The sequence below is a fragment of the Gasterosteus aculeatus genome, chromosome 1 (assembly GCF_964276395.1).
Source record: "Gasterosteus aculeatus chromosome 1, fGasAcu3.hap1.1, whole genome shotgun sequence".
Classification (NCBI taxonomy): Eukaryota; Metazoa; Chordata; class Actinopteri; order Perciformes; family Gasterosteidae; genus Gasterosteus; species Gasterosteus aculeatus.
The window spans coordinates 23,176,021-23,201,472 of NC_135688.1; the positions used below are offsets into that span (position 1 = coordinate 23,176,021).

The following is a 25,452-nucleotide window of genomic DNA, read 5'->3' on the forward strand; positions in this document are numbered from 1 at the left end:
GTATATACAATACGGTAACAAGAACTCTTCAACAGCATAAACCAGCCTGGTGACACAAACATTTGCCCCCTTAAATATGATTTGCCTTGCAATTCATTAGAGCTTCTCACACCAACACATAGAGCAGAATGCCATCCCGTCATCAACACCGTGTCAACAAAAATTGAAGAAGCACACCACAAAGGCTTTAAGACAGCAGGGAGAACAGACCAGTTTTAAAACAGTTGACTGGGCACATTTATTTGCAGAGCAAATATGAAGACTGGAACAAATTTATTCAAGCAGGTATGGATATGAAACGGTGGTAGAAAACCATTTTCTAAGATCATTATGTCTACACTTTTGAATGTAGTAATACAAGATAATACTTAATTTCACTTAAATGTATGAAACGATCACCATTTTAATATTGGTTAGTCAATCATCTGTTTTCTACATGTTGCAATAAATAGTAGATGTTTGACAGTTTCAAGCTTATTAAAGTGTTTGCAAAGTACACACAAATGAAGTAAAACATATTAATTTGATTAGTTATTCTAACCCCTGCATAATACCAATTACAAAAAGTGAAATTTGATTATTATCCACCACTGTACATGACAAAAAAGATCAAATTGTTTTAATCTTTTTTGTCATGTACAGTTGTCATAAAATATATCAAAGTAATGTTGGGGTGGAACTCTGTCCCTCTGGTTTTGTTAGTGGCTCTTGATTCTGCGACTCACCCCGCGACCCTGTGTGCAGGATAAGCGGTTTGACAATGGATGGATGGATGGAGGTTTGTTGGGGCTAGGACCATCCAGCCGTAGACTAGACCAGGGGCCGGTATGCCAAGATGAGATGAGGCATATCCCCCCCTTTGGGAGGATATTTGGAGGTGTCAGGGGTGGTGGAGAGTTGTGTCTGGTGCTTGCTGAAATGACAACTGACAGCAACCGAGAGGAAAACAGCTTTTAACGTTAAACAGCACTGACGGGATTGGGGGCGGAGGCACCGTTTCCGTAAACCAATCAGCTTACGGCATACCCACATAGACAATGTAGGCCCCTGGGGCACGCATTAACTTCTCCAGTCTTCCTGACTGAATTTACACCTAAGCTTCAATTCGTGTTGAATACAGTTCAATGGAGTCCATTCAGCATGATGGCCAATATTCGCCTGGATCCACACCTCTAATTCCACCCTTTTGAAACCGAATTGATGTTGCCTGATTTATCTGAAATCGTGACACCAAACAATTTTTGGGTTCAAATAGTCATCGAGCCAATGAGTGCAACATGAGTGCAATATTGGCCAACATGAGTGCAATATTGGCCAATTGCCGCAGCTATCGAGGCTGTTCTATATTGCTTAAAAGTACGGAAAAGGGTCACCGGGGCAATTTACAGTCATCAATGACATGATCCCCAGGTCATGTCTTGGGATTGTGGGAGGAAGGCAGAGTACTCGAGAGAACCCACACGTACACAGGGAAAACATGGGAACTCCACACAGAAAGGCTGCTCTGTGGTTTTGAACTCAGGACCTTATTAATGTAAAGCAACAGCACTGACCACCCCATAACCGTGCTGCCTGGAAGTCAAAGTATTGGCTTTATTGTAACACCCCGACATGTATGTGGTGTTTAACACTTGCATAGAATAAATAGCATCACACATGAGCAGCCACTATTCAAATTCAAGCACTACATTGTTACCAGAGCAACAAAAGAAGCAATAATTAGGACACAATCCATCGCACTTGTTTGTACGTGTCGAAGGAGACAATAAGATGGAGAGAAAAGAGATGGACTCTTGACACGACGCCACACAAACCCTCCTCGCAAATATCATTTGCTGTCAAGTAGATTATATTAGCCACCTGTTGCTGCCTGGCATTTGACAATCCCTCCCCATGAAACAATTTCTCACAAACCACGCAGTCATGTCACCTGGCCCAATGAAGAGAAGTGAGAATTAACGAGATTATTTGTGAAGATCAATCATAGATTCTGTTACTTCTTTTCCCCCACAGCGCCTCCCTCGCGTCACTCTGAGGCGCTTTATTCTATTTGCATACAAGGAATCATAAGAAACTGATCAAACAGCAGATGTCACAAAATGTTAATTCTGGTTGGTGCATTGATCATGACAACAGTCTGTGATATTTATCGTCCCGGCAAAACAAAACAGTCGTCGGCATGCGTGACCACCCTGAGAATTCTTATGATGTGTTCTCTCTAAGCCCTTGTAATTATCTATCCACATATTAAGTATGCATAGTCCGCACACATGACAGAGGCTATTAGACACACAGGGCTTTGAAGGCCGATGACAGGTAGGGTAATGTGGTCACCGCGCTCCAGTCTGCTCCTCCTGGCTGCGCCGAGGGGCCGCTGCTTTACGACTCCGACTCTAGGCTGTGTGTCCCACTCCGCCGGCGTCCCATTGGGACTAATTTACCACTCTGTCATTTACAAGCTCAGGTCCCCCCGGACACCCAGCTTTAACCAGCTTATGGAGGAGGCGCTCGTCGGCGTATTGATTGATTATGACCCATGTGTTTGCCCACAGAGGGCCTCATGTACTAATGCTTCTGCGCCTACTTCAGGCGTATTTGTTTTTTGCAATGCGCGCGTAAAAGCATGGAGTTTCCCATAAAGAGATGGGAGGGGATGCGTAAAGTTTCCCTAATTATTTTTTACACAGTATGTACAGAAACCGCCTGTAAAAACATGCCTCCGTTTTGCGGTGAAAATTCTGCGCCTTTTAAAAGCAGGTGCAAAAGAATGCGGGTTTCCTCGCATTTACCTCGTGGTGGAATTGTAGCAGTAATCCAACCCAGACGGCCTCATAGGATGCTTTTTCAGATGAGTGAACACAAAATTATAACGCGTTACAGATGAAGCAGCCATGCAATATTACAGGTAGTGGAAGAAATCAAAGATGACATCTCATCTCTCACTCAGCGTTCACCTTCCATTCCAGCAGTTGTTAAACTCCTCACTATATTACAATTATTGGCAACAGTCATCAACTTCTGACTCTTTAAAATTCAGTGACATTTGACTTTGTCTGACTGGTGGCTGCTTACATGTTGTTATCAAATCCAGTGTCCGTGGGCCCATGTCTTGCTGCTCAATGACAAATGGATGTTTTCTAAAACTGCTTTGTTGAAATCATTTAATGTGCCAAGCTACCAGCAGCACTCCAAAATCCAACGACTACACCCTAGCTCACTGATGATAGTTTTAAACTCATGTTGTACACATTGAACAAATTCAGAACAAAATTCTTGTTATGTTGTAAAGTGATGTGCAATATCTTATCACTTTCAATATCACCCGCAATGCCTTAAACACATTTTGACAAATATTTTTGTAAAATGATTTGTGAAGAGAAATTCACAGTATACAAATATAAAACCTATCGAACCTAAGCATAAGAGCTAATAATAAATGGATAATAAAATAATAAAAATAATAAAATGGAACTCATTAATTTCCCCATTCTGCTCTAAGCAAATGTTTATTAGCAAAACTACAGTCAATGAAACAAGCGCAAATAGAGAGAATGAGGGTCGCAGAAAATGGAAAAAAAGTAGCCGAAGAGTAGCTGGAATCTGACCCTTCACAGAAGGTGCTAAGCAACCTGAATGTATACATTAGACAAAGAGCAGAGCCTATGCAGGCTGCTGAAGACGGAGATAATGCCAAGTCCGGGTGCCTCTCCGAGCCATCAACTCTGACAGCCTGGGTGCCCTAATACGTGACCTTTAAAGTCCTCTGCATCACCTCCTCTTTAATTGTTGGAGTGAACTTTGAGCCAATTCATTATAACGCCGCCTCGGCGGTGTGGAGCAGCACGTCCTCGCCACCACGCGTAATATCTGTTTATATTCAAGCATAGCTCACAGAACTCACACTCTTCACCTCTTATCCCTGAGAGACATGTCACCATTGCTGTTCTTTTTCAGCCCAGGAGTTGTTGCACCGGCAACAATCTCTGTTGTAGATCACTTTTGAAAAAAGTATTTGCCCTCTCTGTGTGCTAGACATGCAAATATGGAACCAATATCCCATTAATTTATTTGACTCCTACAGGGGGCATTTGTCCTAAAACGGCTATCACGGTGCGGCTTTCTCTTAGCTTAGATTCAATTTAGTGTAATTCTGGTTCTCATGCACTGAATTGTCAGCGAACTACGAACAGAAGCGTGTCCGTACAAATTACTGCTAAACTACATTATGAACTAATGATTCAGCTGGTAGTTAGCAGTAGCTCTGTTACACTACTGAACCCAAAGCAAAGAAGCAGCTTGGTTTCACTGATGCATGGTCAGCAGTTACAAGTTATCATTTCAATTAGAATCATGTATTGATGATCGTAGCCCCATTTAGGAGAAACAATAAAAGTAACTTGAGAAACAAATTGCAGATGCCTTGTATATGCACTTTATTGGGGACAACTTTGATGGATTGTTCAGCCGTACAAAGGGTAGTATTTATTTAGATTCCCTCATAGTACTGAGATATAACTGTAATTGTGGGCCAGCTGTCTGAAGCAGTGACTCGCACAGCGACTCACCATCCATAGAACTGGACCGGACCCAATGCTGGAAAGCCTCGAGCCGTTGCCGTGGGAATCCACATCCATGTCAATATACAAACTTAGCAGTGTTATCTGCCTGTAGGGTGTGTATGTGCATGCCAATGTGAGTGAGTGATAGTGTGTAGATCTAATCTGTTTTTCAACTGCAGCACACTGCACAATATGATGGTTTTGTTATCAAATTAATTTACATTTTCTGAAGGAAAAAAAAGAACATTCTTTGCAAGATATTCTGATGTGTCACAACATTGTGTGATGACCTGCATAAATCATTACTTTTTTTGACTTTGAGGAGGTGTATTAGGACTCCTTACAGTCTGTTGATGTTTACAGAGTGTGGTTTTTATTGCATAGTACAGACACATCTGGCAGAGATCAGCACTCTAATCAAGACTCCTTCCGAGTTATGTATGCATCACACCAAAAATCTCCATGAGCTCATAAAATAATAATAATAATCCTAGATTATTATTAGTTATTAGGATAGTTGTAGTGTAAAGAAAGGATGGACACACGTTTAATCATCGTGAACAGAACCTGGATTTTCAAGAAAAACAATATAACCATCAAGATTTGAAAAATTATGCTGGCAGAGGAAGAGAGCTGAGTTGCCACTGGCCACATGCGTTCAGGTTCACCTTTCTGTTGTTAGAAAAGGAAAAATTCCACGACCCATGACCTGTGTAGACTGTTTGATTGATTTGATTGGGATTGTATGTGTTCTGTAAGATGAATGATTCACAAACAGGGCAAATGCTTCCTATGTTATTTGTATAACGCACACACATTAAAAAAATGACCACAGGGAAGGTGTTGAGTTTACCTTTATCTTCTACCCTCACCTCTGAACAGAAGTCTGGTTGATACGCTGCAAGAGGGGTCATTTGTATGGATTGTAGCTGCTGCTCCTCTCATGGTTATGTCCTCCTGTCAGTGCCTTTCCACGTCACTCTGCCTCTTAATGTTGCCGCTGTGGCCACTCTGGAGCGCCGCGCCGAGGACGTTTGCCCTCTAACCGCGTGGTGTCAATGTCACTGCTCACTGTGGGAAATGTGTGCTAATAAAGCTCCTGCAGCTGGAGCAGAGTGCAGCAATGCAGAGAGAGTTCTCCGAAGTGCTCACCTTGTAAAGCCGAGGAGCTGAGGGAACCGGCTCTTTTATTTTCTTTCTTTGTGTATAATGTCAGCTGAAAAATAAATGACGGTCATACGCACAAGGAGCATTCATCTTCACTCTGCTCCGACTCTGAGTCTGGACTGTCTTGGATGATCATCCTTCTGGTACACGGTGCAAACAGACTACAAGACTACATGTTGCGAAAAAACATTAGTTACATGATCTTTTCACCTCTATTATACTCATACTCCTCTCTAGTAGAGGACCTCATTGGACATTATTTTCATACTCATAATAAATCATAATAAGTTTGCACCAATTCATTTTGTCTGGCAAAAATAATCCCTGTTCATTCTCACCTGACTCGTTAGATTCTCAAACGTCTCTCAGAGAACCAATTATGGACGCAGTAATGGTGTCTGCCACCGCACTCTTATTTTAAAATAACGGTGAAATAGAGTTGAGAGCCCTATTCAATTCAATTCATTTTATTTTGTATAGCCCAAAATCGCAAATTACAAATTTCTGATCCAGTCTGATCTACAGTCTGTACACATACATCATCCTCTGTCCCGAAACCCACCATCGGCACAGGAAAAACTTTCCCAAAAAATGAAAAAACCCTTCCAAGAGGGAAAAAAGGGAAGAAACCTTAGGGAGAACGTCAGAGGAGGGATCCCACTCCCGGGATGGACAGACTACAATGGATGCCATGTGTACAGAATGAACAATGTATAATACATGCAATTCCTATGACAGAAATGATTCAAGTAATTGTGAGTAGTAAGCCAGGCGCACAGCAGGACCACTGCAGGGGCAACCACCATCAGATAGAACCACCATCCACAGAAGCCTGTGGGGAGGGAGAGCACAGAGACTTTAGGAGAGGGTAATGTTGGTTTATGAGTACAGTAATATGATTAATATCTAAAATAATAATGATGATGATGATGGCAGCAGCAGGCGTCAGCAGGGCCACGGCAGGTGTCAGGACCAGGGTCCAGAAGGAACTACGATCTACGGAGACCTGATAGGGGAGAAAGCACAAAAAACTCCTGGAAAGAAGCTGAATTAGTGCATTAATAAAACGTGAATTATTGTAGAACGAGAGTTAAATTAACTCTTTGATAGGTTTGAAATGTAACTGTACAGTTGCACAGCTCTTGGTGTTCAGTTTAAATCTACGTACTGTGGCGCATGGAGTAGAGAGGGTGAGCCGGGAACGACGGTTTGAATTCTGGCTGCTCCATGTCCCATGTCAAAGTGTCCCTGACCAAGACACTTAACCCCTAATTGCTCCCCAGGCTAAAATGTAAAAACCAGGGGTAAGTTGCTTTGGATAAATGTTTCGGATAGATGACATGTAACATATTTAACACTGGGCAGATTTATTTTTGACACTTATTCCGAGTTAACTTGTTAACACTTGAGTGTTGATTTAACACTGACAAGATTGGGACAATATAAACACCATCTTAGAGTTAAAATTGAATCTCACACTCAAATTGATATTTATAAGAAACACGTCTGCTTAATTGATATGTATAAGAAACAGAACCTGTAGGGTTTTAGTGCCCACAGGGTTTACGACCTACTCTCTAAGTCCGCTAGAATGTGCGCATCTGTGGGTGTGTGTGTGCGCGCGCGCGCGCGCAACGGGGCAAAACTCCGCCGTGTGCAATAAAAAGAGCAGTGGGGAATTGTAAGACCATATAGAGACAGAAATAACACGCAGCATCAGAGGAGGCTATTTGCGTTGTTTAATAGAAAAAGAAGGTATACACCTCTTCTTTTGGAAAGTTATATGGCTTATCATGTGATCTGGCACTAAATATATGAATAAATATATGAATAAAGGAAACACTGAAGCTGCCTGTAATTATGTAACTTGTCTTGCTATAATAAACCAGATAAAACGTTAACACCTTGGCAGTGGCAAATAGCTTGGTTTATATTTGAGTTGTTGATATTCGTTTTAAGATTTACATAAAATAGCATTCAACTGTTATTTTGTAAAGGGGATACTTCTGTAGTGCTCGCATAAATCTGAGAACCAAAAAGGTTTTCATATTTGGAGTTCACCTTAAAATATCTTCATCATGAGCAAATGGACGTTTGCCAAATTACGCTTGTTGCCTTGTCAACAACACCAGATACATTTTTAAATCAGGTTCATACGGAAAAAAAGTCCAGATCTTATTTGGCTTGTTTTTTTTTTTTTTAAACAAAGAAAGAAAATTATAATCCAGCTGTTTTGTCTTCCCACTGACTTCAAAAACAAAGCAAGAGTTTTACAGACTGACAGGTTATCGATTGGCAACATTAAACCTTATTATGTATGTACCCATTAATAATTATGCAACACCTTTATGAAGCTATAACTCAGTGAAAACACAGCACCGCTTCTGCCGACGCAGATCTGTTGTGGATTTATTGAGGCTAGTAGTTCACTTCCTTTAAATAATAAACTAGTATCATGTCAGAGTTCTCTCAATTATTTAAACATTCCAAAAAAAATTGAGTCTCAGAGCTTCAGTCTCATTTTCTGATTCACTTAGTGTGTCTCTATGTTGCATAATATGAGAAAGAAACACAGCAATGAATTTTTAATGAGTCTTCAGCTTTCTGCTCTTATTTGTGAGGAATGTTGTGGTTACTGTAGATTTGTTTCTTTCCCCATCAGCTGGCTCATTGATGATTGGGTGGGTCACAGTGGCTGATTCAGGGTATCTCTGTCACTTGAGTATTACAGTTCTACTATATATACACAAATATATATTAACTAATGTCACTTCCATATGTGGCGATTAGAGAAAAACATGGGATCTGGTTTTTAATTTACCACAAATTGTATCAAATCATCATACCACCAACACCGCCATGGGAATTTCACACTAGATTAAGGCTTGCCCACCACAAGCAGGGAATTCCTCGGACACGCATCATACGTGGTTCCAAAATACTAACAAACGAGCCATGTACATTGCTAAGAGAGGTGTAGGGCTGCGGCTTACCAGTGGCAAGGAGGTCCAGCACAGGTGATGATCCAGAAATAGGAGGCACCCCGATCACACGTTTCCGAAAAGTTTAGGAAAAATAAACAAAAGCAAACTAACTCAAGCTAACTGAGGCTGCTCAGACAGCCTATTGGTTTTCTCCGCGATGCACCTGCAGATGACACAAATCAGAGTGACGCCAGGGGCCAAGTGTTCGGTGGTTCCTCCGGTGGTCGGATCCTTTTTCAGAACCGCACAAGCCGATCTCAGTTGGGTATTTAGTGACGTTAAATGAGTATCTTCATGACCGTGAGTTGGCCGTAAATGTCTTTTTCTAACTTTATTGAGAATCTGGCACAACACAGTGATGTAGCGTCCTAAATCAAGTGATGTGCGTCTTAATGCCAGGCTTTAGAAATCAACATTTGCTCATAAAGCCTGAAAAAAAGGGTTATTTAGCCAATGTTTTGTTTTGCCTCAGAGATGGACCGGAAGGGAATCCCCACCGTATTTTTGTGGTACTCGACCAGCGTTATTTGCTGGTGAATATTTTAAAATTACAGTATAGAATAAAAGCTCCATTCTGCTACACATACAAAGTTTGGTGCTTTTGATTAAAAATGTCCTTAGAATTAGAGTTACAAATTCACAAATCAGTTTATCGACATAGCATCTGAAGCATCACGTTTAGCATTTTAGCCGTCGCCTTCTTGCTGTAAGTGGTAAAGGGACAAAAATTGCATGGCGCTTTTTCCGACTACTCAAAGTGCTTTAACACTTCATGTCACGATTCATGCATTCACACCAATTCTTACACTGATGACAGCATACACAGTGGCACCTGCCCATCAGTAACTAACATTCAACCCATTCACACCCAGTATTCACAACTTCAGGAGCAATGTTGGGGTTAAGTGTCTTGCCCAAGGACACATTGACACGCGGGTTAGCAGGACCTGGGATCGAACTGCTAATTCTCTGATTGGAGGACGGCCGTGCTTTCCACTCACCCACAGTCCCCCTTCGCCTGGGCCCCGCATAGTCGTGACCTCAAAGTTAGCAATGCCCCTTTGTTCTATTCTACTATCTATTCTACTCTCAACTAGACCATAATGTACTAGATTGAATGCCAGTTTAGGAAGAAGACTTGACACAAGCCAGTGTAACTTAAAGCTGATGTGCACAATATTTGTAGTAAGTGTAGGACCATTTTCTCATTGACCTCTCCACCTCCGAATTGGGCTCCGCCTCTTGGGCATTGAAACCTCCTCGCAACCAGGAGGTAACTATCTGGATACACCTGGAACAGCTGTCTGCACAATTTCTGTTTAGTGCTGGATACATTTTCACATCAGTCCGACTGGTGTTCCACTGGTAAAACATGCTCAACTAATGGGCATTTAAATCCATACAGCTTTAACACATCACAGGTTTTGTTGAGTCCTGCTGTGGAGGAGCTGGATGAAAAATGTTACCACAATGGAAAGACAAGACCCCTCAGAATATAACTAACTATAATATAACTATACGTGTACTGCACTTCGACTTATTGCAATAAACACATTTATACAGACTAGCATTTTTGATGGAATGTTTGTTATTATTTTTTTTTAAATCATTTTTAGTTTTATTATCTGTTTTCATAGTTTCATCAGTGTTTAACCTTATTTGCTCTGACCGTCAAAAGATAATGTGTGTGATGAGATATTTATAATATAATAATCCGGAGCCTTTTTTTTCATTTTTTGCACTACAGAAAGTGTCTTTCTTTGACTGTTTATTTGCTTTTTTGATTTTGTTCGTTATCGCCTTAGCATTTCCAGAGAAAGATGGTGGTTTCATTTTATTTTTTATTTAAGAATCAGTATCATCATTTTTTATCCATTTTCAAACATAGGATGAAGATATTTTTCATTATTTTAAACACATAAAATATGCCACTGTTTCCCATTGGTGTCAGTTTTCAGTCTACAGTGTATTCACTTTCAGCTGAAGGGGTTTGGATAAATCGGAGGGTATTAACATTTTCCTTGCGAGAGTACCCAGATGTCGAGCTCCACTCTATTCTTGCCTCTGGTCAGTGATAACGGACACAAGCCTTGGAGGACACATTTAGACCAGCAGCTGGAGGTTGGACTCACATTCACTGTTTTTTCCTCTCTCTGAAAGGCCGAGATATTTCACTGTCAATTATGATTGGTTTAAAGCAAAACCAGCCAGACCAAATCATCAGCAACCAGAGCCACCTCCAGGAAACCACATACAGCCTTCCAAGACATTATCATTATCATGAGCGTGATGTTATCCACCACGCTGTTGAGATGAACCACTAATGGCAACTGAGGGGAAACATGGCTCCTTTTAATGCAACTAGTCACCCCAAAACCTCCCCAAATTAACTCTGCAAACTAAAGTAACCCAACGGGTTCGTTTGGTCTTCGGCCTATTTCCTGCAGGAAGCACAAAAAAACAGGATTTAACACTCGTGCAAACAGACCCCAGCATGAAGCCAGCTTCTACTCACGTCTTGTCTCTCGGGATGCTGGAATGGTTGGTCTTTTATAGTGTGGCCAACCTTCATCAGCCTTATGAGCTACACCTGGGCCGCTCATTGTCTCCAGAGGGGGCGGGGTGTTGCCCCTTTTGGTCACCTGAACTCTTGCTCGTTGGTGCCCCTGCCCTTGGTGCTGCTCTCTTGAGGCGCTATCTAGAGTGCTGCGCCCGTGGGTTGCCACAATATATATATATAGTCTTTTTGGAGCTCTTTTAAATCAGAGCATATGGTCATTTTGGTTCATTTAATTACCAAACTAAATTCCCTGCACATACTTGAAATCAAATATTTCTCATTCTGACTGGAGGCAGGGTGGTGTGGTGGCAAACGCTGTTGCCTCACACAAGTAAGACCCTCCAGGCGGTTGGGGTCTTTCTATGTCGAGTGTGCATATTGTCCCTGTGCCTGAGCGGGTTCTCTCCAGTTACTTTGTTTTCCTCCCACAGTCCAAATATGCAGGTTATGTTAATTGGTAACAATAAATTGTGCAGAGGTCTGTTGATGTGAGAGCGAATGGTTTTCCGTCTCTATGTCAGGCCTGTGATAGATCTGAGTGTACACGTATCTCACCGATTGACTCCAACCCCCCCGTGACACTCTATGGAGAAGCGGTATGGAAAATGGAATTGATTCTCACTCTGTAGTCCACTACATACATTGCAAACATACCGTCTAAATTCAGAGTGCACTTCCAGATGAAGTAATTGCAACTGCACTCACATTTCTATTTTCTTTTGAGCTCTGCTAGCACTCAAAGTGCCCTCCACTACACGTCATCATTCCTCAATTTACACACATAAACAGACCGATGAGAAAGGCAGCAAAAAGAGATGCCAAACGTCTCCGTTTAACCTAAATGCTTATACACACAGATAAATTGACTTTTAGGAACAATCTTCAGTCTCTTGCACAAGGACAGTAGACCCGGAGCCACCTAACAAAAACGTTAAAAAAATATTAATAGCGACCATAAATATTATAACTGTGGATTACTTGGACATCATAACCACCTGTCTACCTCTAAGGAGACAAATGTGAGACATGTTATAACCCTTCTCAGTGAGACCCTCCGGCTGCACACAGATATTTGACTCCATAGGTCAATTATATTTAGGTATTTAGCAAGCAAGGAAAAAATAACACAAAAACGTTGTTTTACATTGACTTTTATCGGATCTTTGTTTTTCTCATCCCACCGCATAGGCTAAAATCAAGAGTTTGAAGAAGGAAGATGCGTTACTTGAACCCTGACTGGATGGATATCCTTGTGATTCCATGATTCTCTTGTGATCGCATGTGCAACGCCTTGACGAGGATGCACCGGTTGTAACCTCTAGTCCTAAATTGATATGCACAGCTCTGTAACAATGTCCATTTGAGCTTTGTGTGGGTTATCAATTCAAGAAACTGGAAGCAAATGGAGTAGTTATTCTGTTATAGTAAACCGTTTTTAAGAAATGGCATGGCCATTTGTGGTTTGTAACAATAGACTTCCGAAGTTAAGAAAGATTTAGTCTGGACTATGTCAGAATATATACAGAACATTTATTTGAGGGAGGAATTAGTGTCCCGGAGTGCAGGAGAACACAAAATTCCACAAACATAACACTCCCCGGATTGTTTTTTGCTACTCTTCTGATCACCAGCAGAAAGCGTGATTGCCTGGGGAAGTGTGCATTTTTATTCGTTCACTTTTTTTGAGTTGGCTGAAGTTCTCTGTTAGAGCAGGTGTTGATCCGGACACACGTCGTAGCGCTGTTTACCAATTAAATGTTAATTACTCTGATTTTCACCCCCAGTCAAGTGCCCTTCGTTGTCTCTGTCGGTAAGTTGCTGACATCGTTGTAAATCCAAAGGCTTCCTGTGAATTGAGAAAGGAAGAAAAAAAAGGCATATGCCTCCCAGTACAGTGAGCATAAGGGCTGCTAAAAAGTTTAGTTTGCAAATGCTGATTTTCTTTACCTTTCAGCACTAATTACTGTCTGTCTCCCAGAAAAAAAAAAATTCCCCTCCAAATCGAGCTGAAAACCATACAATTCATCTTCATTCCATTATAGATATAATTTATAATTGGAAAAAAGGATTATGAAGCAGTGCTTATCTGTGAATAATAATAACATATACATTCCACAATACAAATCTGTACTATTTTAAATATTAGGAGGATTGCAAATGACTGCATTTCCCCAAAACACATTTCAGAAAAAAGTATGGTCTCAAATAAATAGGGAATTTAGAGGGGAGAAAGTGTTGAGTTAAAATGAATATGACCTGTTTCATATCTGCAAAATGTTCTACAGATGTCAGCATCATTCAAACCCTTTTCATCATGGCTGCTGTAGCTTGTTAATGTTAGCGCTAAAAAGCAAGATGAATGTAGATGTACGACGTCTAATGAGGGGAAACCTCTGCTCGTTTACTTTCTAATACGACTTAATGTCTGTAATTTTGGTATAAATTCATACCAGTATGGCTTATTATGTCTCATTTGTGTTCTGTGATATGAAGTAAGACTGACAACCTGAAAGAGTAACTCAAGATTTATACAAGAATATAAAGCGATCATAAATTATATGACTCAGACACATCCATGCTGGCCATAATATTGATGTTTCTTAAGTTAAACAATAAAAACGTATAAAAAACAGTTGTGGTTGTATCAAAAGGCTTAAATGAAATTTACAGTTGTCAGCACTAAGTCTGCTGTTAAAACTAAAGAAATGAGCTCCGGCCCTTACTTGCCCCCATGTCCCCTAACTTTCTAACTTTCTTATATGTCTTGTGACCGCTTTGTATCATTTTAATCACAGCTACGTTGCACCGACTGCAAAAGATGAGCTGATCATCCCGCGGCAGGACTGGATAGCAGATGGACGCTTGAGATGCGATGACGGTGTCAGCTGGCCCCCGCTCTCCTTCAGGCCAAGTGGTCTCTATGAAGTGGAGTGAAGTTGACATCATCAAAGCTACAATGAGTTTTTTTTTTTTTAGGTAGTGTTTTTTGGCAGGGTCTTACCTCCCTTTCATTCACCCTTCAAGAAACCCATTCTTTTTTTTTTTAGTCAAGGTAGAGTTTGAAGAGGTGTGTCTGTGGCGGAAAAGGGTCTCTGCGGTCCTGATGTCATCAGAGAGCTCATTCCACCATTTTCTATGTTCATAACCTGTGTTTACTGCTAAATCCATTCAACGTTTTGTCCCTATTGTAGACCATTCTGTCTGCTTCCCTTTGAAATGACTTTCTGTTTACACAAATCGGATATTTATTCAGTGAGTGCAGTAGAGACAATGTCTTAGCCAGTGGCTGCTTCTTGGGATTGGTATTTTGCACCCAATTTCCACACTTTTGAATGATTTCCAAATGGCTGTGTTCGTGTTCCACAGTTTTATTAAGTTTAAAAGGAATTGGCCATAATGTGGTGATTTTTTTTTTGGCATAATGGTTGTGGTGGTGCAGGAAGAGTTCTTTTTACGTTTTCCAAATGTCTGCGTCTACCTGCATCTCACATTGTGGACGGTTGGCTGGAACTATTTGCGGTATTCTATTCTATTAAAGCTCTCACAGGTATGCATTTGAGTATCCTCCAAACTTATGTACTTGTATTTCCTTTTTATTTTATTTTACTCCATGTACTTGCGGGTGTCTACTCTTAATCAACATATTCATTAACAAGCCTTTTTTTTGCAGACTCCCTCCATCTGCTGCTCTTGTGGTTTCAGCAGTTTGTGGTCATGGACTAGCTGATACCTGAGCTTCTGCTGGCAACCCTTCTTTTTAGCCTTACAGAAACATTCCTGTATCTTAATTGAAAAAAACGGCACACTGAATATTATGTTTCTTAGTCTTACCCGAATGAAAATCAAAAGTCAACATTTCCATTTCTGCTTGTATTTTGGCATTAAAGAGGCTGGCTCACTCAAAAATTGGATTATCATGGTATTTGCTTGAATATAACTAAAGCCAGTACATAACAGTGGCAGAAACCAAGTCGACTTAAAGGATCAACAACATAGTGAATTTCACAGCGAATACAAAAATAATAGCAGCATGAGATAACACTTTCACATGCTTTAGAGCTGGGAGGAAACTGAGCAACCCCACGGCTCAGTGTGCTGAGATGTCACTGACATCTGATGTTACAGCACCCTTACACTTTCAATGGGTTTTGCCTAGTCATCAGATATTCCATTTTAGGGTTAGGTAAATTTGGATGGTTTTGAGACACATGGAGGCGGCACAGTGGTGTGGTGGTTAGCACTGTCGCCTCACAGCAAGAAGGTCCTGGGCTCGACTCCGCCCAGTGGCCTTTCTGTGTGGAGTCTGCATGTTCTCAGGCTAAGTGGTTTGCATATGAATGGATGGATGGATGAGATACATGGATGCATCCAGCGTTTTAAAATTGTGTAACATATAATATTTACAATTCATATTCAAAATAGTATTGAAATATTACATAAAGGATTCAACTAATTTCATGGTTAGTATATGCTGCTATTTTCTCAAGCGTCTCCACGGTGTATTTTCAAAACAAAAGTACACGTAGAGAGTAGGTATATTCGAATTTGAATTTCAATACCTTTGGATTCCAGTTGATACCTTGAGAATGTTTTTTGTTTTTGTTATACTGAATATGTTCATGCCCGGAACGGAACGTTGTTCGATGAAACAATCAAGTGGAGCATTTTCTTCTCCTCCTGTGAATGTGTAAATAGGACAAATGTGATTTAACAGAGCACAATGATACATACTGAAATGCATATAAAAACATCCAAAACAGCTGGATTATTTAATTAGATAGATAAATGGATATATACTGTATTAATTACTATTAGCAGTAGAATTAGCAGCAGGACAGCAACACCCATTGAACAGTGGTATGAAAACTTTGATAAAGGATAAATATATGTTGGACGCTGCTGTAGCTATAACTAGCTAGCTAAACCAAGTGTTAGAAGTCTCTACAGAAGCGTTGTGTGTGGGGCTTCCCTTTCACATTGGTCCATTTTCTGATTGTAAGGTCAGGGTGGTCTAGCTGTTTTACCTCTAGTTTCTCCGGCAAAGTTATTCTCTCATACAGAATTCGGGTTGGTTCTTCTTGGAAGGACACTGGCGGTGGTCGCTCTGTTATGTTGATAAATGGCGCGGCGCGAGACTCGCCCTGACGAGAGCGCAGTGTAGGGTGGCAAAGGCCGAGCCAAAAACTGAATGTATATTGATAACAGTCACGCCACCATTATCTCCCTTTGTGGGTAATATTCTTTAAAAATCCAATTTTTTCCTCGTAGCAACCACTGCTAGAATTGCCATGGTTCCCACAGCTTGAATTTCACCGACTCCTCCAGGAAGTGCGTCTGGATGACTGCCGCTTCCAGCGCTACTTCAGGCTGACCAGCAGCCGGTTTATTCGCTTCACTCGTTTAGCGTCCCACACTTTTGTGTCTTTCACGCCACTCGTTTAAGATTTGCCTCATTTGCGTCTGTGCATTGACGTTACATCGAATCTACTCGCGCAAATAATTTGCTTCGCTTTTGGTGTGAACGCAGCATTACAGCCTTGGCTACAATCTGCACTTATCGGTTTGAAAACGCTCCAAACACTCTCCAATAAGTTAGAAAATATATGTTTATGGTATGTATATATTACAGTATCTTACTTGAGCAATAAGGTATAAGAAGGCATGAAAATCCCTCACCTTTCGGCGAAATTCGCCGTTTTGAAACCAAAATAAGTGACCTACATGAATCATGTGGATTCCATGAGATTTTTTTTGGGGGGGGGTATTCATATTCAGTGAACTGCGAACAGGTGCGCGTGCCAAAAGGGAGCGCGAGATTCAGTGAACTGCGAACAGGGTGAGTGATGGTTTTAATATTTTCTGGTATATCTAAGTTAAGTTACCCAGGAGCTTTGTTGACATAGACTTAGCTAACGTTAGCTACAGCTTGATGAATTGAGTCATTTAACACAGCAGGAGAGAATGCGACGTTGGCCAGCTAGCTAAAGCTCCGGTGGAAAATTATTAACTAACGCTACCGTTTTTGAGGAGGTAGATTTTGAGTTGAGGGGACTGACGAGGCAGAAGGTAAAGTGGTCCACCGTTCTATCAATAAGCAGACCTGCCAACCTTATACGCATTCTGACTTCAAAGTACGCTGGTACGATTTGTCACTCTAAACTACGCAAAAATTAGTCTAAAATTAAGTTTAGACTAATTGACCAGCACACATTATATGCAATGCAATATAATGCATGACGAGTGTTTAATGACTTGTCCCCTTTTAGTTGTCAATTCCCATCCCCCCCTCGTCGGTACGCAAAAAATGATCCCTGAGACAAAACTAGTAGAAAACCCCTGCCCTAGAGGGGTAATATCCTTCTCTCCTTTTTCACCCTTGTCCCGTTTTCATGCCTGTATGAGAGGCTGTAGTTTATCGTCCAATAAACAGTTCGGGGGTGTTGTTAGGCAACCTCGAACTTTAGGCATTCCTGCAGCCTGGGTGTAAAACCAGGTGAGGCAGTAACAATCTTCTGCAATCGTTGCATGATAAGAACGACAATACATTACATGTCATTTAGCTGACGCTTTTATCCAAAGTGACTTACAATAAGTGCATTCAACCACAGGGATACAAACTCAGAAGAGTATGAAACAAAGTGCAATTTCATCAAATAAGCAAATTACAATTTGCTATAGATAAGTGCCGTTATAAGTGCAATTTAAGTGCTACAATTTGTTAGTGGTTTAGTCGAGGTAGTGTCTGAAGAGGTGTGTCTTTAGTTTGCGGTGGAAGATGTGACATCTCAGTTGCCATGGTTCCCCGGTGTCGTTTTTGTGTGAAATTCTGGCCGTGTAAAATTGCACTTATGCAGACCACTTGCTCTGTCCTTTTGGACCATTAATTGATCAGGGGTAAACCTCATGTAGAAATTTCTTTTTTTCTAAATCCATTCATCAACAATTGATTAAACATTTACAGCTGCACACTTGATGAATTGCATTTTGCATCATTGATCTATTAAATTATTAGTAAATGACTCACTGACTAGCATTTAAGCCATTAGTTACAATTTATGAGCCCCTTATGGGGCGCCCTTTTTACAAAGTGGTAAATCAATCAGTGTTGGGACAAAGATCTGCATTTTGAACTTTGGTGGTAAGACTACCCTTTTATTCTCATGTGATGCCTTAAAATTTGTGATTTATGTTCTAAGCTGGCCAAAAGAAAAAGCCCCTTCCCTCCTGAGAAAGTGCTGCACATTGACAGCACTACATCTGTGTGTGCGGTAAAGAGGCACAGAGAGATGCGAGACCTCTGTAATCCAGCAGCATTAAAACAACCAGCAGGGAAGGGGAGGCCATGATTGAATTTGTTTGTCTGAGGCAGACCCTTTGCGTTTCATGAGTAACCTAATTTTGGCCGTGCCCGCCAGGGGCCAGTGACAGCGCTGCTCCACTGACATGCAGCCAGCCACCATAAATCATCTGCGCTGCTCCATTGGGCGACAGAGCGGCAGGGCGAAGTACCGTCTGCCATTGACCTCCCCGTCCTACACAATGTGGCTCATATTAGAGGGAGACGCACTCTTTCCCTGACGCAGGCCCACAACACCATGGCGCACTATGCATATATTTACATTTACACACACATATATATATATATATATCCCGACAATGATTGCGTTAACAAAATGCAGCAGAACAGAACACTGCTGCAAACATTAACTGAGAAAATGGAGAAAGGTACTGCACTTTTAAGTGGACATTTTCATTTGAAATCTCTACCAACAACGTAGTCGATAAAAGCAAAGCTATTTGTAACCACTGCAAACCGGTATTACGAGTACTATGAGCGTGAAGTACAACCTAAAAGCATTACACAGCAATGATGCACCCCACGGGCTACCTAAACAGAAATCTGGATTTCATCTACCCGTATTATAAATATAAATAGATCTATACAGATTTACATATAGATAAATATATTTAGATATTTAAATAGGCTATAGATATCTAATGTGCCCTCGTTCACCATGGACGAGATGCTGACCAGGGAGCCGTCAAGACATGGAAAGATGTGTCTCAGATTAAAACGGTATCCTCAGGCTGCAAATCTCCTTTCCTAAGACATGTGGCGTCACACAGGAGAATGCCTAAACATGATCATAAATATTAGCGACGAGAATCTCAACCTGGTGTTCAGACGAAGAGTAGATTGGTTTAATTATGTTGTGTCATAATTGCTTCTTATATTACCTGATATTTCAGATGTTGTAGGGTGGGACTTTTGAGCGGGCGAGTGACGGGTTGAAAGAGAAGTCACTTGGAATTCAACAGGTTTGGTTGAGGCTGTGAAGGAGTCGAAGAAGAGACGGGTGGGGTCCAGCAGGTGGGTCAGGGAGGTGAAGGGGGTCAGGCGGGAAGAAGTCGGAAGACGTATGTTGAAGGGATGACGTCTACAGACAGCAATGTGGAGGGAGAAGAAGACGTTTTTAAGGTACCACGCCTGAAGAGGAAGAGCTGCCAATGGATCCCTCCAGCCAAGAGGGGGTCAGGGGACAGAGGCAGGAGGGGGAGCAGCAGGGACTGAGTCCTCCACAGAGTGGGACTGTGCAGATAGCGTCTCTTCTGGTGGGACAGCCACCAATAGGTATAGTGTGGGGAGGGTGAAACTGTTCTTGAAGACCCCCAAGGATATGAAGGGGATCTAGTGGATCAACAAAGGCAGCGAGAGAGCTGTTGAGGACTGAGTGGAGTACGGCTGAGGGGAGGAGCCAGAGTCCGAACCAACTCCAGGTTCATCAGCAGCCTGAACAACTTTGTTGGCTGCAGAAGAGCCAGGTGCTGATTGGCTGGAAACCGATCATTTCTTCATGGAGTCATTCCGTGGGTTGTTTGGACCAATATATCACCATGTGTGTGTGCATTCCAATGCATTTTCTGCAGGAAATCTATATCAAAACCTTGATTCAAAAGGTACTGCAGGTATTGTGTTAAGATATTAATACCACGAGATATCCTGACTTTAATACCTTAGATTGGTCAAGCTTCAAAATCACTGGATCATGTAATTTGCCCAAATACAACCATAAGCATTAGTCTGGATAGAGTATCCAAGGTTGAGATAAAACACAACCATGAGCATTAGCATTAGAATAGAATAATCAAACAAACTAAAAACACTCAAGCAGACAGAAATTTGATCCCTTAGGCTGTTTGTCCCCTATAATAAGGCCATTTCACCTTGGCGCCAGTCTGGAAGTCATTTGATCTATTGGAGGATCGATGGTTTCATTATGTTAAACAGACGGTAAAGCCTCCTGAGCTACATTCCTGTTTTGGGACACGTGATGAAAGTGATGAACAAACATTTTCTTTAAAGAAAAAGGCAATGAATAAAAAAACAAAATAATTAAATAATCAGCGAGGACATGGGTCCTTATGATCCTTGGGAGGTCTCACTGCATATACAGAACTTCACAGGAAAAGGTGTGATTGCTATCCAGATCTTTGGAACAGAGAACTGCAGGCAAAGTGAACATTAGGATAACTGGTGGAAGGGATCGTCACAAGATATAAACCGACTCCATCCAAATCCACTTCATGTTCCCCTGAAAAACTCCTGAAATCAGTTCCGGCAATGCTTCCAGCAGCAACCAGCCCACCACTAAGGACCCAGATCTGGCTTCACAGGTATTGCCAGGCCTCCTGGAGGAACCAGTAACAGGGCCGAGCGGTGAGAAGACTGTGTTGACATGAAACTGAATCTGATCAACATTTTACTTTCTCCAAATCATACCGGCCACCGCCTTCTCAAAATAAAATAAAAATAATTGTGTATTGCCCTTTAAGATCTTTAAATTATTGATGTGTTAAGCAGTATCGGTCAGCCATTCATCACATTGTATTCTGACCATGCAACATTAATCAATGGAGTAAGTAGGTCAGTGTTACTGTCAGATAAATATATCAGCGTAATCTTTCACATGCTTCAATCTTAGATCCTTTGAGTAGCACGGGATCATTTTGCAGTATGCTTTTTGTGTCCTGTATATTCAGGTGGAAAGGAGTAGTTATGCTCCTACCTATTTTGTTCATATATAAATATTCATAGATTACGAAATTTGAACCCTCTGAAGGCTTTAATTAAATCTCACTTGGTTGACAAGCAGGTGAAGATGTTGCTAATATTAAGATTGGCTCGAGGCCCAAACCGTATTTTAGTATTCCGCTCCAGATACAACCGACAGGCTGAAAATATTGCATGATACTGTTTGTTGGCACAGCTTTTGATCGGTCCTCTTCTGCCACTGTTAATTTGAAGAAGAATTCCACCTGTGAAGCCTTTTGGCACTAGATTGGAACTAACAAATTTATACAAACAACGATCTCGCCAATTGCTTTGGCAAGAACAAAAATATTAATAACAAAACCTTCTGAGCTTCAGGCTAAGATGTGGCTAGCTGAGCAAACAAGATGTCAGCACATCTGCTCAGCGGCTGCCCCGGACAAGTTTTGTGTTGTGACCAGAAAATGATAAAGTGAAGAAACACACGGACGCCCGCAGAGGCAAACTGACGCCCCCACTATCAGCTTACAGCATTTTAATTAGGACAGACCTCAATAGAAATGAACAATGATTAATTAAATATGAATTGGAAAAATTGTGGTTGTGTCGGGTAAGGCCTATTCCCCCCTGGAGACACTGGTAGTAAAGGAAGTAACTGCCCTTGTATGAGGGGCATGTCTTTCTGCTGATGGAGATTTTTGGGATGGAGGAAGGTCCCATCTAATGTACACTGAAATGACCACCAACAGCAGCAGAGAGGACAGATTTTATTTTGACAGCAACGCAATGCGATTGGCTTACAGTAACAGTACCAACGTATGGTTGGTTCACTTTATGTGCACGCCTCCAATCAGCTGATAGTAACCACAGGAAGAGAGGCGGAACCTGATGAATGAAAGGGATTGCACAGCTGGTCTTCCTGACTGACTCTCTGCTGAAACTTCATTAGTCCATCCAGAATCACCGGGCTTTGGATGGTCAGTCCACTACACACGTAGGAAGATTCCACATTGGACTGGATCGAAGTCCAATTTTAGTGCATCTAATTACGAATATCTTGTTTTTGTAATTATTGTTACACACCATTCCAGAGTTTTCAGAACCCCCACAGTTAAAGGTGTTTTTGACCGCTTGTTTGGAGATGCAGAGGCAGGCCTTCTGAAAACAACGGACAACCCACCCCACAACGGACGTACCCCATACCCTCGCTCTTAACAGTCTCGTTGTTTTGTTCCCTAATTCGTCCCGCTGCTGAAAGCAAACAAACAGACATTCGGCCCTGATTACCAATCCACTCCCACTGAGGACTCTAACAAGGAGAACGGATAACAGCCGTTGCTGTCTATAGTCTATAGTAGCAGTTGTTGTATACTTAAGTTCTGCATCTTTGCGGCTTTGAGGAGGATGTTGGACAGAAAACGAAGGACTTTCTTTTTCTTCTCGACCCCCTTATTGATCTTGTCACTTGTTGACAAGTATATAGAGGAAGAGTATAGATCAAGGACAAGCTTTTTATTATCCTCAGTTGTAGTTTATGTTACGACGCAACGTGTTGCGCAATCGGACTCTTGGACCACTGTGTTAATTCAGGCCTGGATTAACGATAAAGTAAATCTAAATCTTGGATATGACTGACAACCTGTTGGAATGCTCGCTCCCTGAAATCTCTACACATTCACACTTTACCAGGAAGCCATTTTTAGAAACTTTGTCTGGGTCCATGATGTGGGAGGAAATTTCAAAATTCAGCTGGCACAAGCCTGTGATCCTTTACTGCTATCAGCTCTGAGTTGCTCATTTACATGGAGAACCAAGTGAGGTAGAAATCTCTGCAGGTCTGGAATCTCATGCTGCAACTGATGAGAAGACTATGCAAGAGGCTGTGAGATGAAGGGCAACAATTTCCAAAGTAAAATATGTTGAAGGGGGCGATTCTGGAGGCAATTACAGACTATTAATCTATTAAGGCTCCAGCTTCGCAGGTTGGGGGGAAGGCAATCATCAACCGGGCTGGTTGCCGAGCTATTTACCTGCATTCTAATTCAAGCTCGGCGAACACGGCCAAGATTGTGGTTCGTCAGCCCAAACCCAACAGACGCACACACCCACGTGCACATGAAGCCATCTCTTGCCCGCCACCTTGTCACCGCGGTGATCGATACTCCTCCGCAGCGGCTGCCTGGAGAGCGGTGCACCTGGACCACATGGCTGTGATGGAGCATTGTTAGCCGACTTAATTCACTTCCAGTCAAGTCTCCGGGATTCAGCCCCCAGCCACACCCGCCTGCATTGCTCCTCTCCCACACCCCCAACCCTTTTACCCTCAGCCCAAACAACATCCTAAATGGGTGCATGCACATCTCTTTGCTGCTTGGTTTCCAAGCGGGTCTGAAAATAGGTATTTATCCTAGTATGTACACAGCCCGTTTGCTGGATCATATATTATGAATCTAACAAATATTTTCTGATTAAAGAATTTTCCCTGTCTCCTGAAAATCATTTTCTGCATTGGCCTTTACCTATGGGGGGAGCTTATGCAAACGTCACAGGAAATCCTCCTCTGTGCCTCAGTAACTGCAGATTACTATTAAAGATTTCAATTTTATCGCCTGTCACTTTTGTTTTAAGTCAAAAGCTAATCTGCTTGCTAAAGGGATCGATCGAGGGATTGATTAGTGAGAGGGGGGCTGAGGGTGTGCAAGTGTGATCTCTAGACACTTTGACTGAACACAGGATGCTTCAAGCTTGGATGGGAGAATCAGGGGAGGCTCGTAACCACGTCAGCGGCACTCTTTGCTATTCAGCTCACAAGTAGTTCCTTTCCCCCTTACGGAGAACAACAGCAATTCAGAGACCCAAATAGTCTGGTAGTTTAGCTTAGCTGGCAGGGCCAAAACTTTTTGCAGATGCAATTCCATGTTTCAAAAGTTTCGAGTGAAAGCTCACCGGTATTGATCAAGTCCAACTAAATAAGCGTTACACGCAACAAGAGTCAATTTAGATACTCTTAAAATACGGCTTTTTGCAGAGTCTGCAGAGGACCACCTCTGTGTCCCTGAAAGACAGTGGTTTGGAAAACGTCCTGGCTAAATGTGGGGCTATTGTTGGCACTTTAAACACAGCTACCAAATGATGGAGAGTTGAGAGCACAGCAAACTGCATGAGGACAGCAGGAAGAGTCGCTAGTTCAACATGTTCCACTCGGTGGAATTCTGCCTCCAAGATGATCAAATGTGTGTTGTTTTGTGTTTAAAATACAATTAAACAACAGTGTCTAAAATACGTGCTTTCTAAAGTGATTAATTATTACTTGTAAGATTTAGCCATTAGACAAAAAACAAAGTTTCATTTGCGTAACGAAATTCATAATGTGTACAAATAACTTAATTTTTTAACCTATTGACAGCCCTAATATATATATATATGAAAATCATCATCTATGACATCCATGACTCCAACAGTGGCTGCCAGTTCTGGCTAATGTTGGGTTTATTATGAAAAGTTTTTGAAAGCATAGATTTTTATTTCATATTATTGTATCTTTTTTCCCATTTTCTCCTTTCCAAATCATTATTTCAAGATTGGTACTGCTTTATTGATTTTTGCTTCAGTCATTTAGGCTGTAGTAACAGTAGGGTCCTGCGACATTACTAATGCTGTGTTCACACCAAAAGCAAAGCGAATTCTTCGAACACTTTACTTGCCCAACTAGTTGTAGTTAATTCGCCTTCATTTGTGTCCCACTATATTCGTCCCGAAAGGGGGCGTGGCTTATCGCTTTTATTTGTCTCCTTAAAGACCGTTATAATAATCGCTATCCACCATTGAAATAAACAACTACTCTCTAACTAACTAATAACTAATCTCTGCTCTTTATTTGTTGTGTGAATTACACAAACTTCGGAAGCGCAAACGGTGTTGTGTTTGGGTTCGGGGCATCGTCCGCACACAGCTTGAATTTCACTGACTCCTCCAGGAAGTGCGTCCAGATGACTGCCACTTCCAGCGCTACTTCGGGCTAACTAACATCCAGTTTGATGTACTGTTGTGTTGGCTCGGTGCGTCTCTCGGATAGACGCCAACTAATTTCAGGCGTTCAGTCTCAGCTATGTGTGTGTTTACGGTGAGCGG

The 25,452-nt window shown here is 41.6% G+C and overlaps 1 protein-coding gene across 1 annotated transcript in view; it reads right to left on the reverse strand.

Annotated features, from left to right (window-relative positions):
• The window catches only part of pudp (pseudouridine 5'-phosphatase), a 229,112-nt gene that overhangs the window by 31,542 nt on the left and 172,118 nt on the right, over positions 1–25,452 (reverse strand). The gene's annotated exons all lie outside the window — the stretch shown is intronic.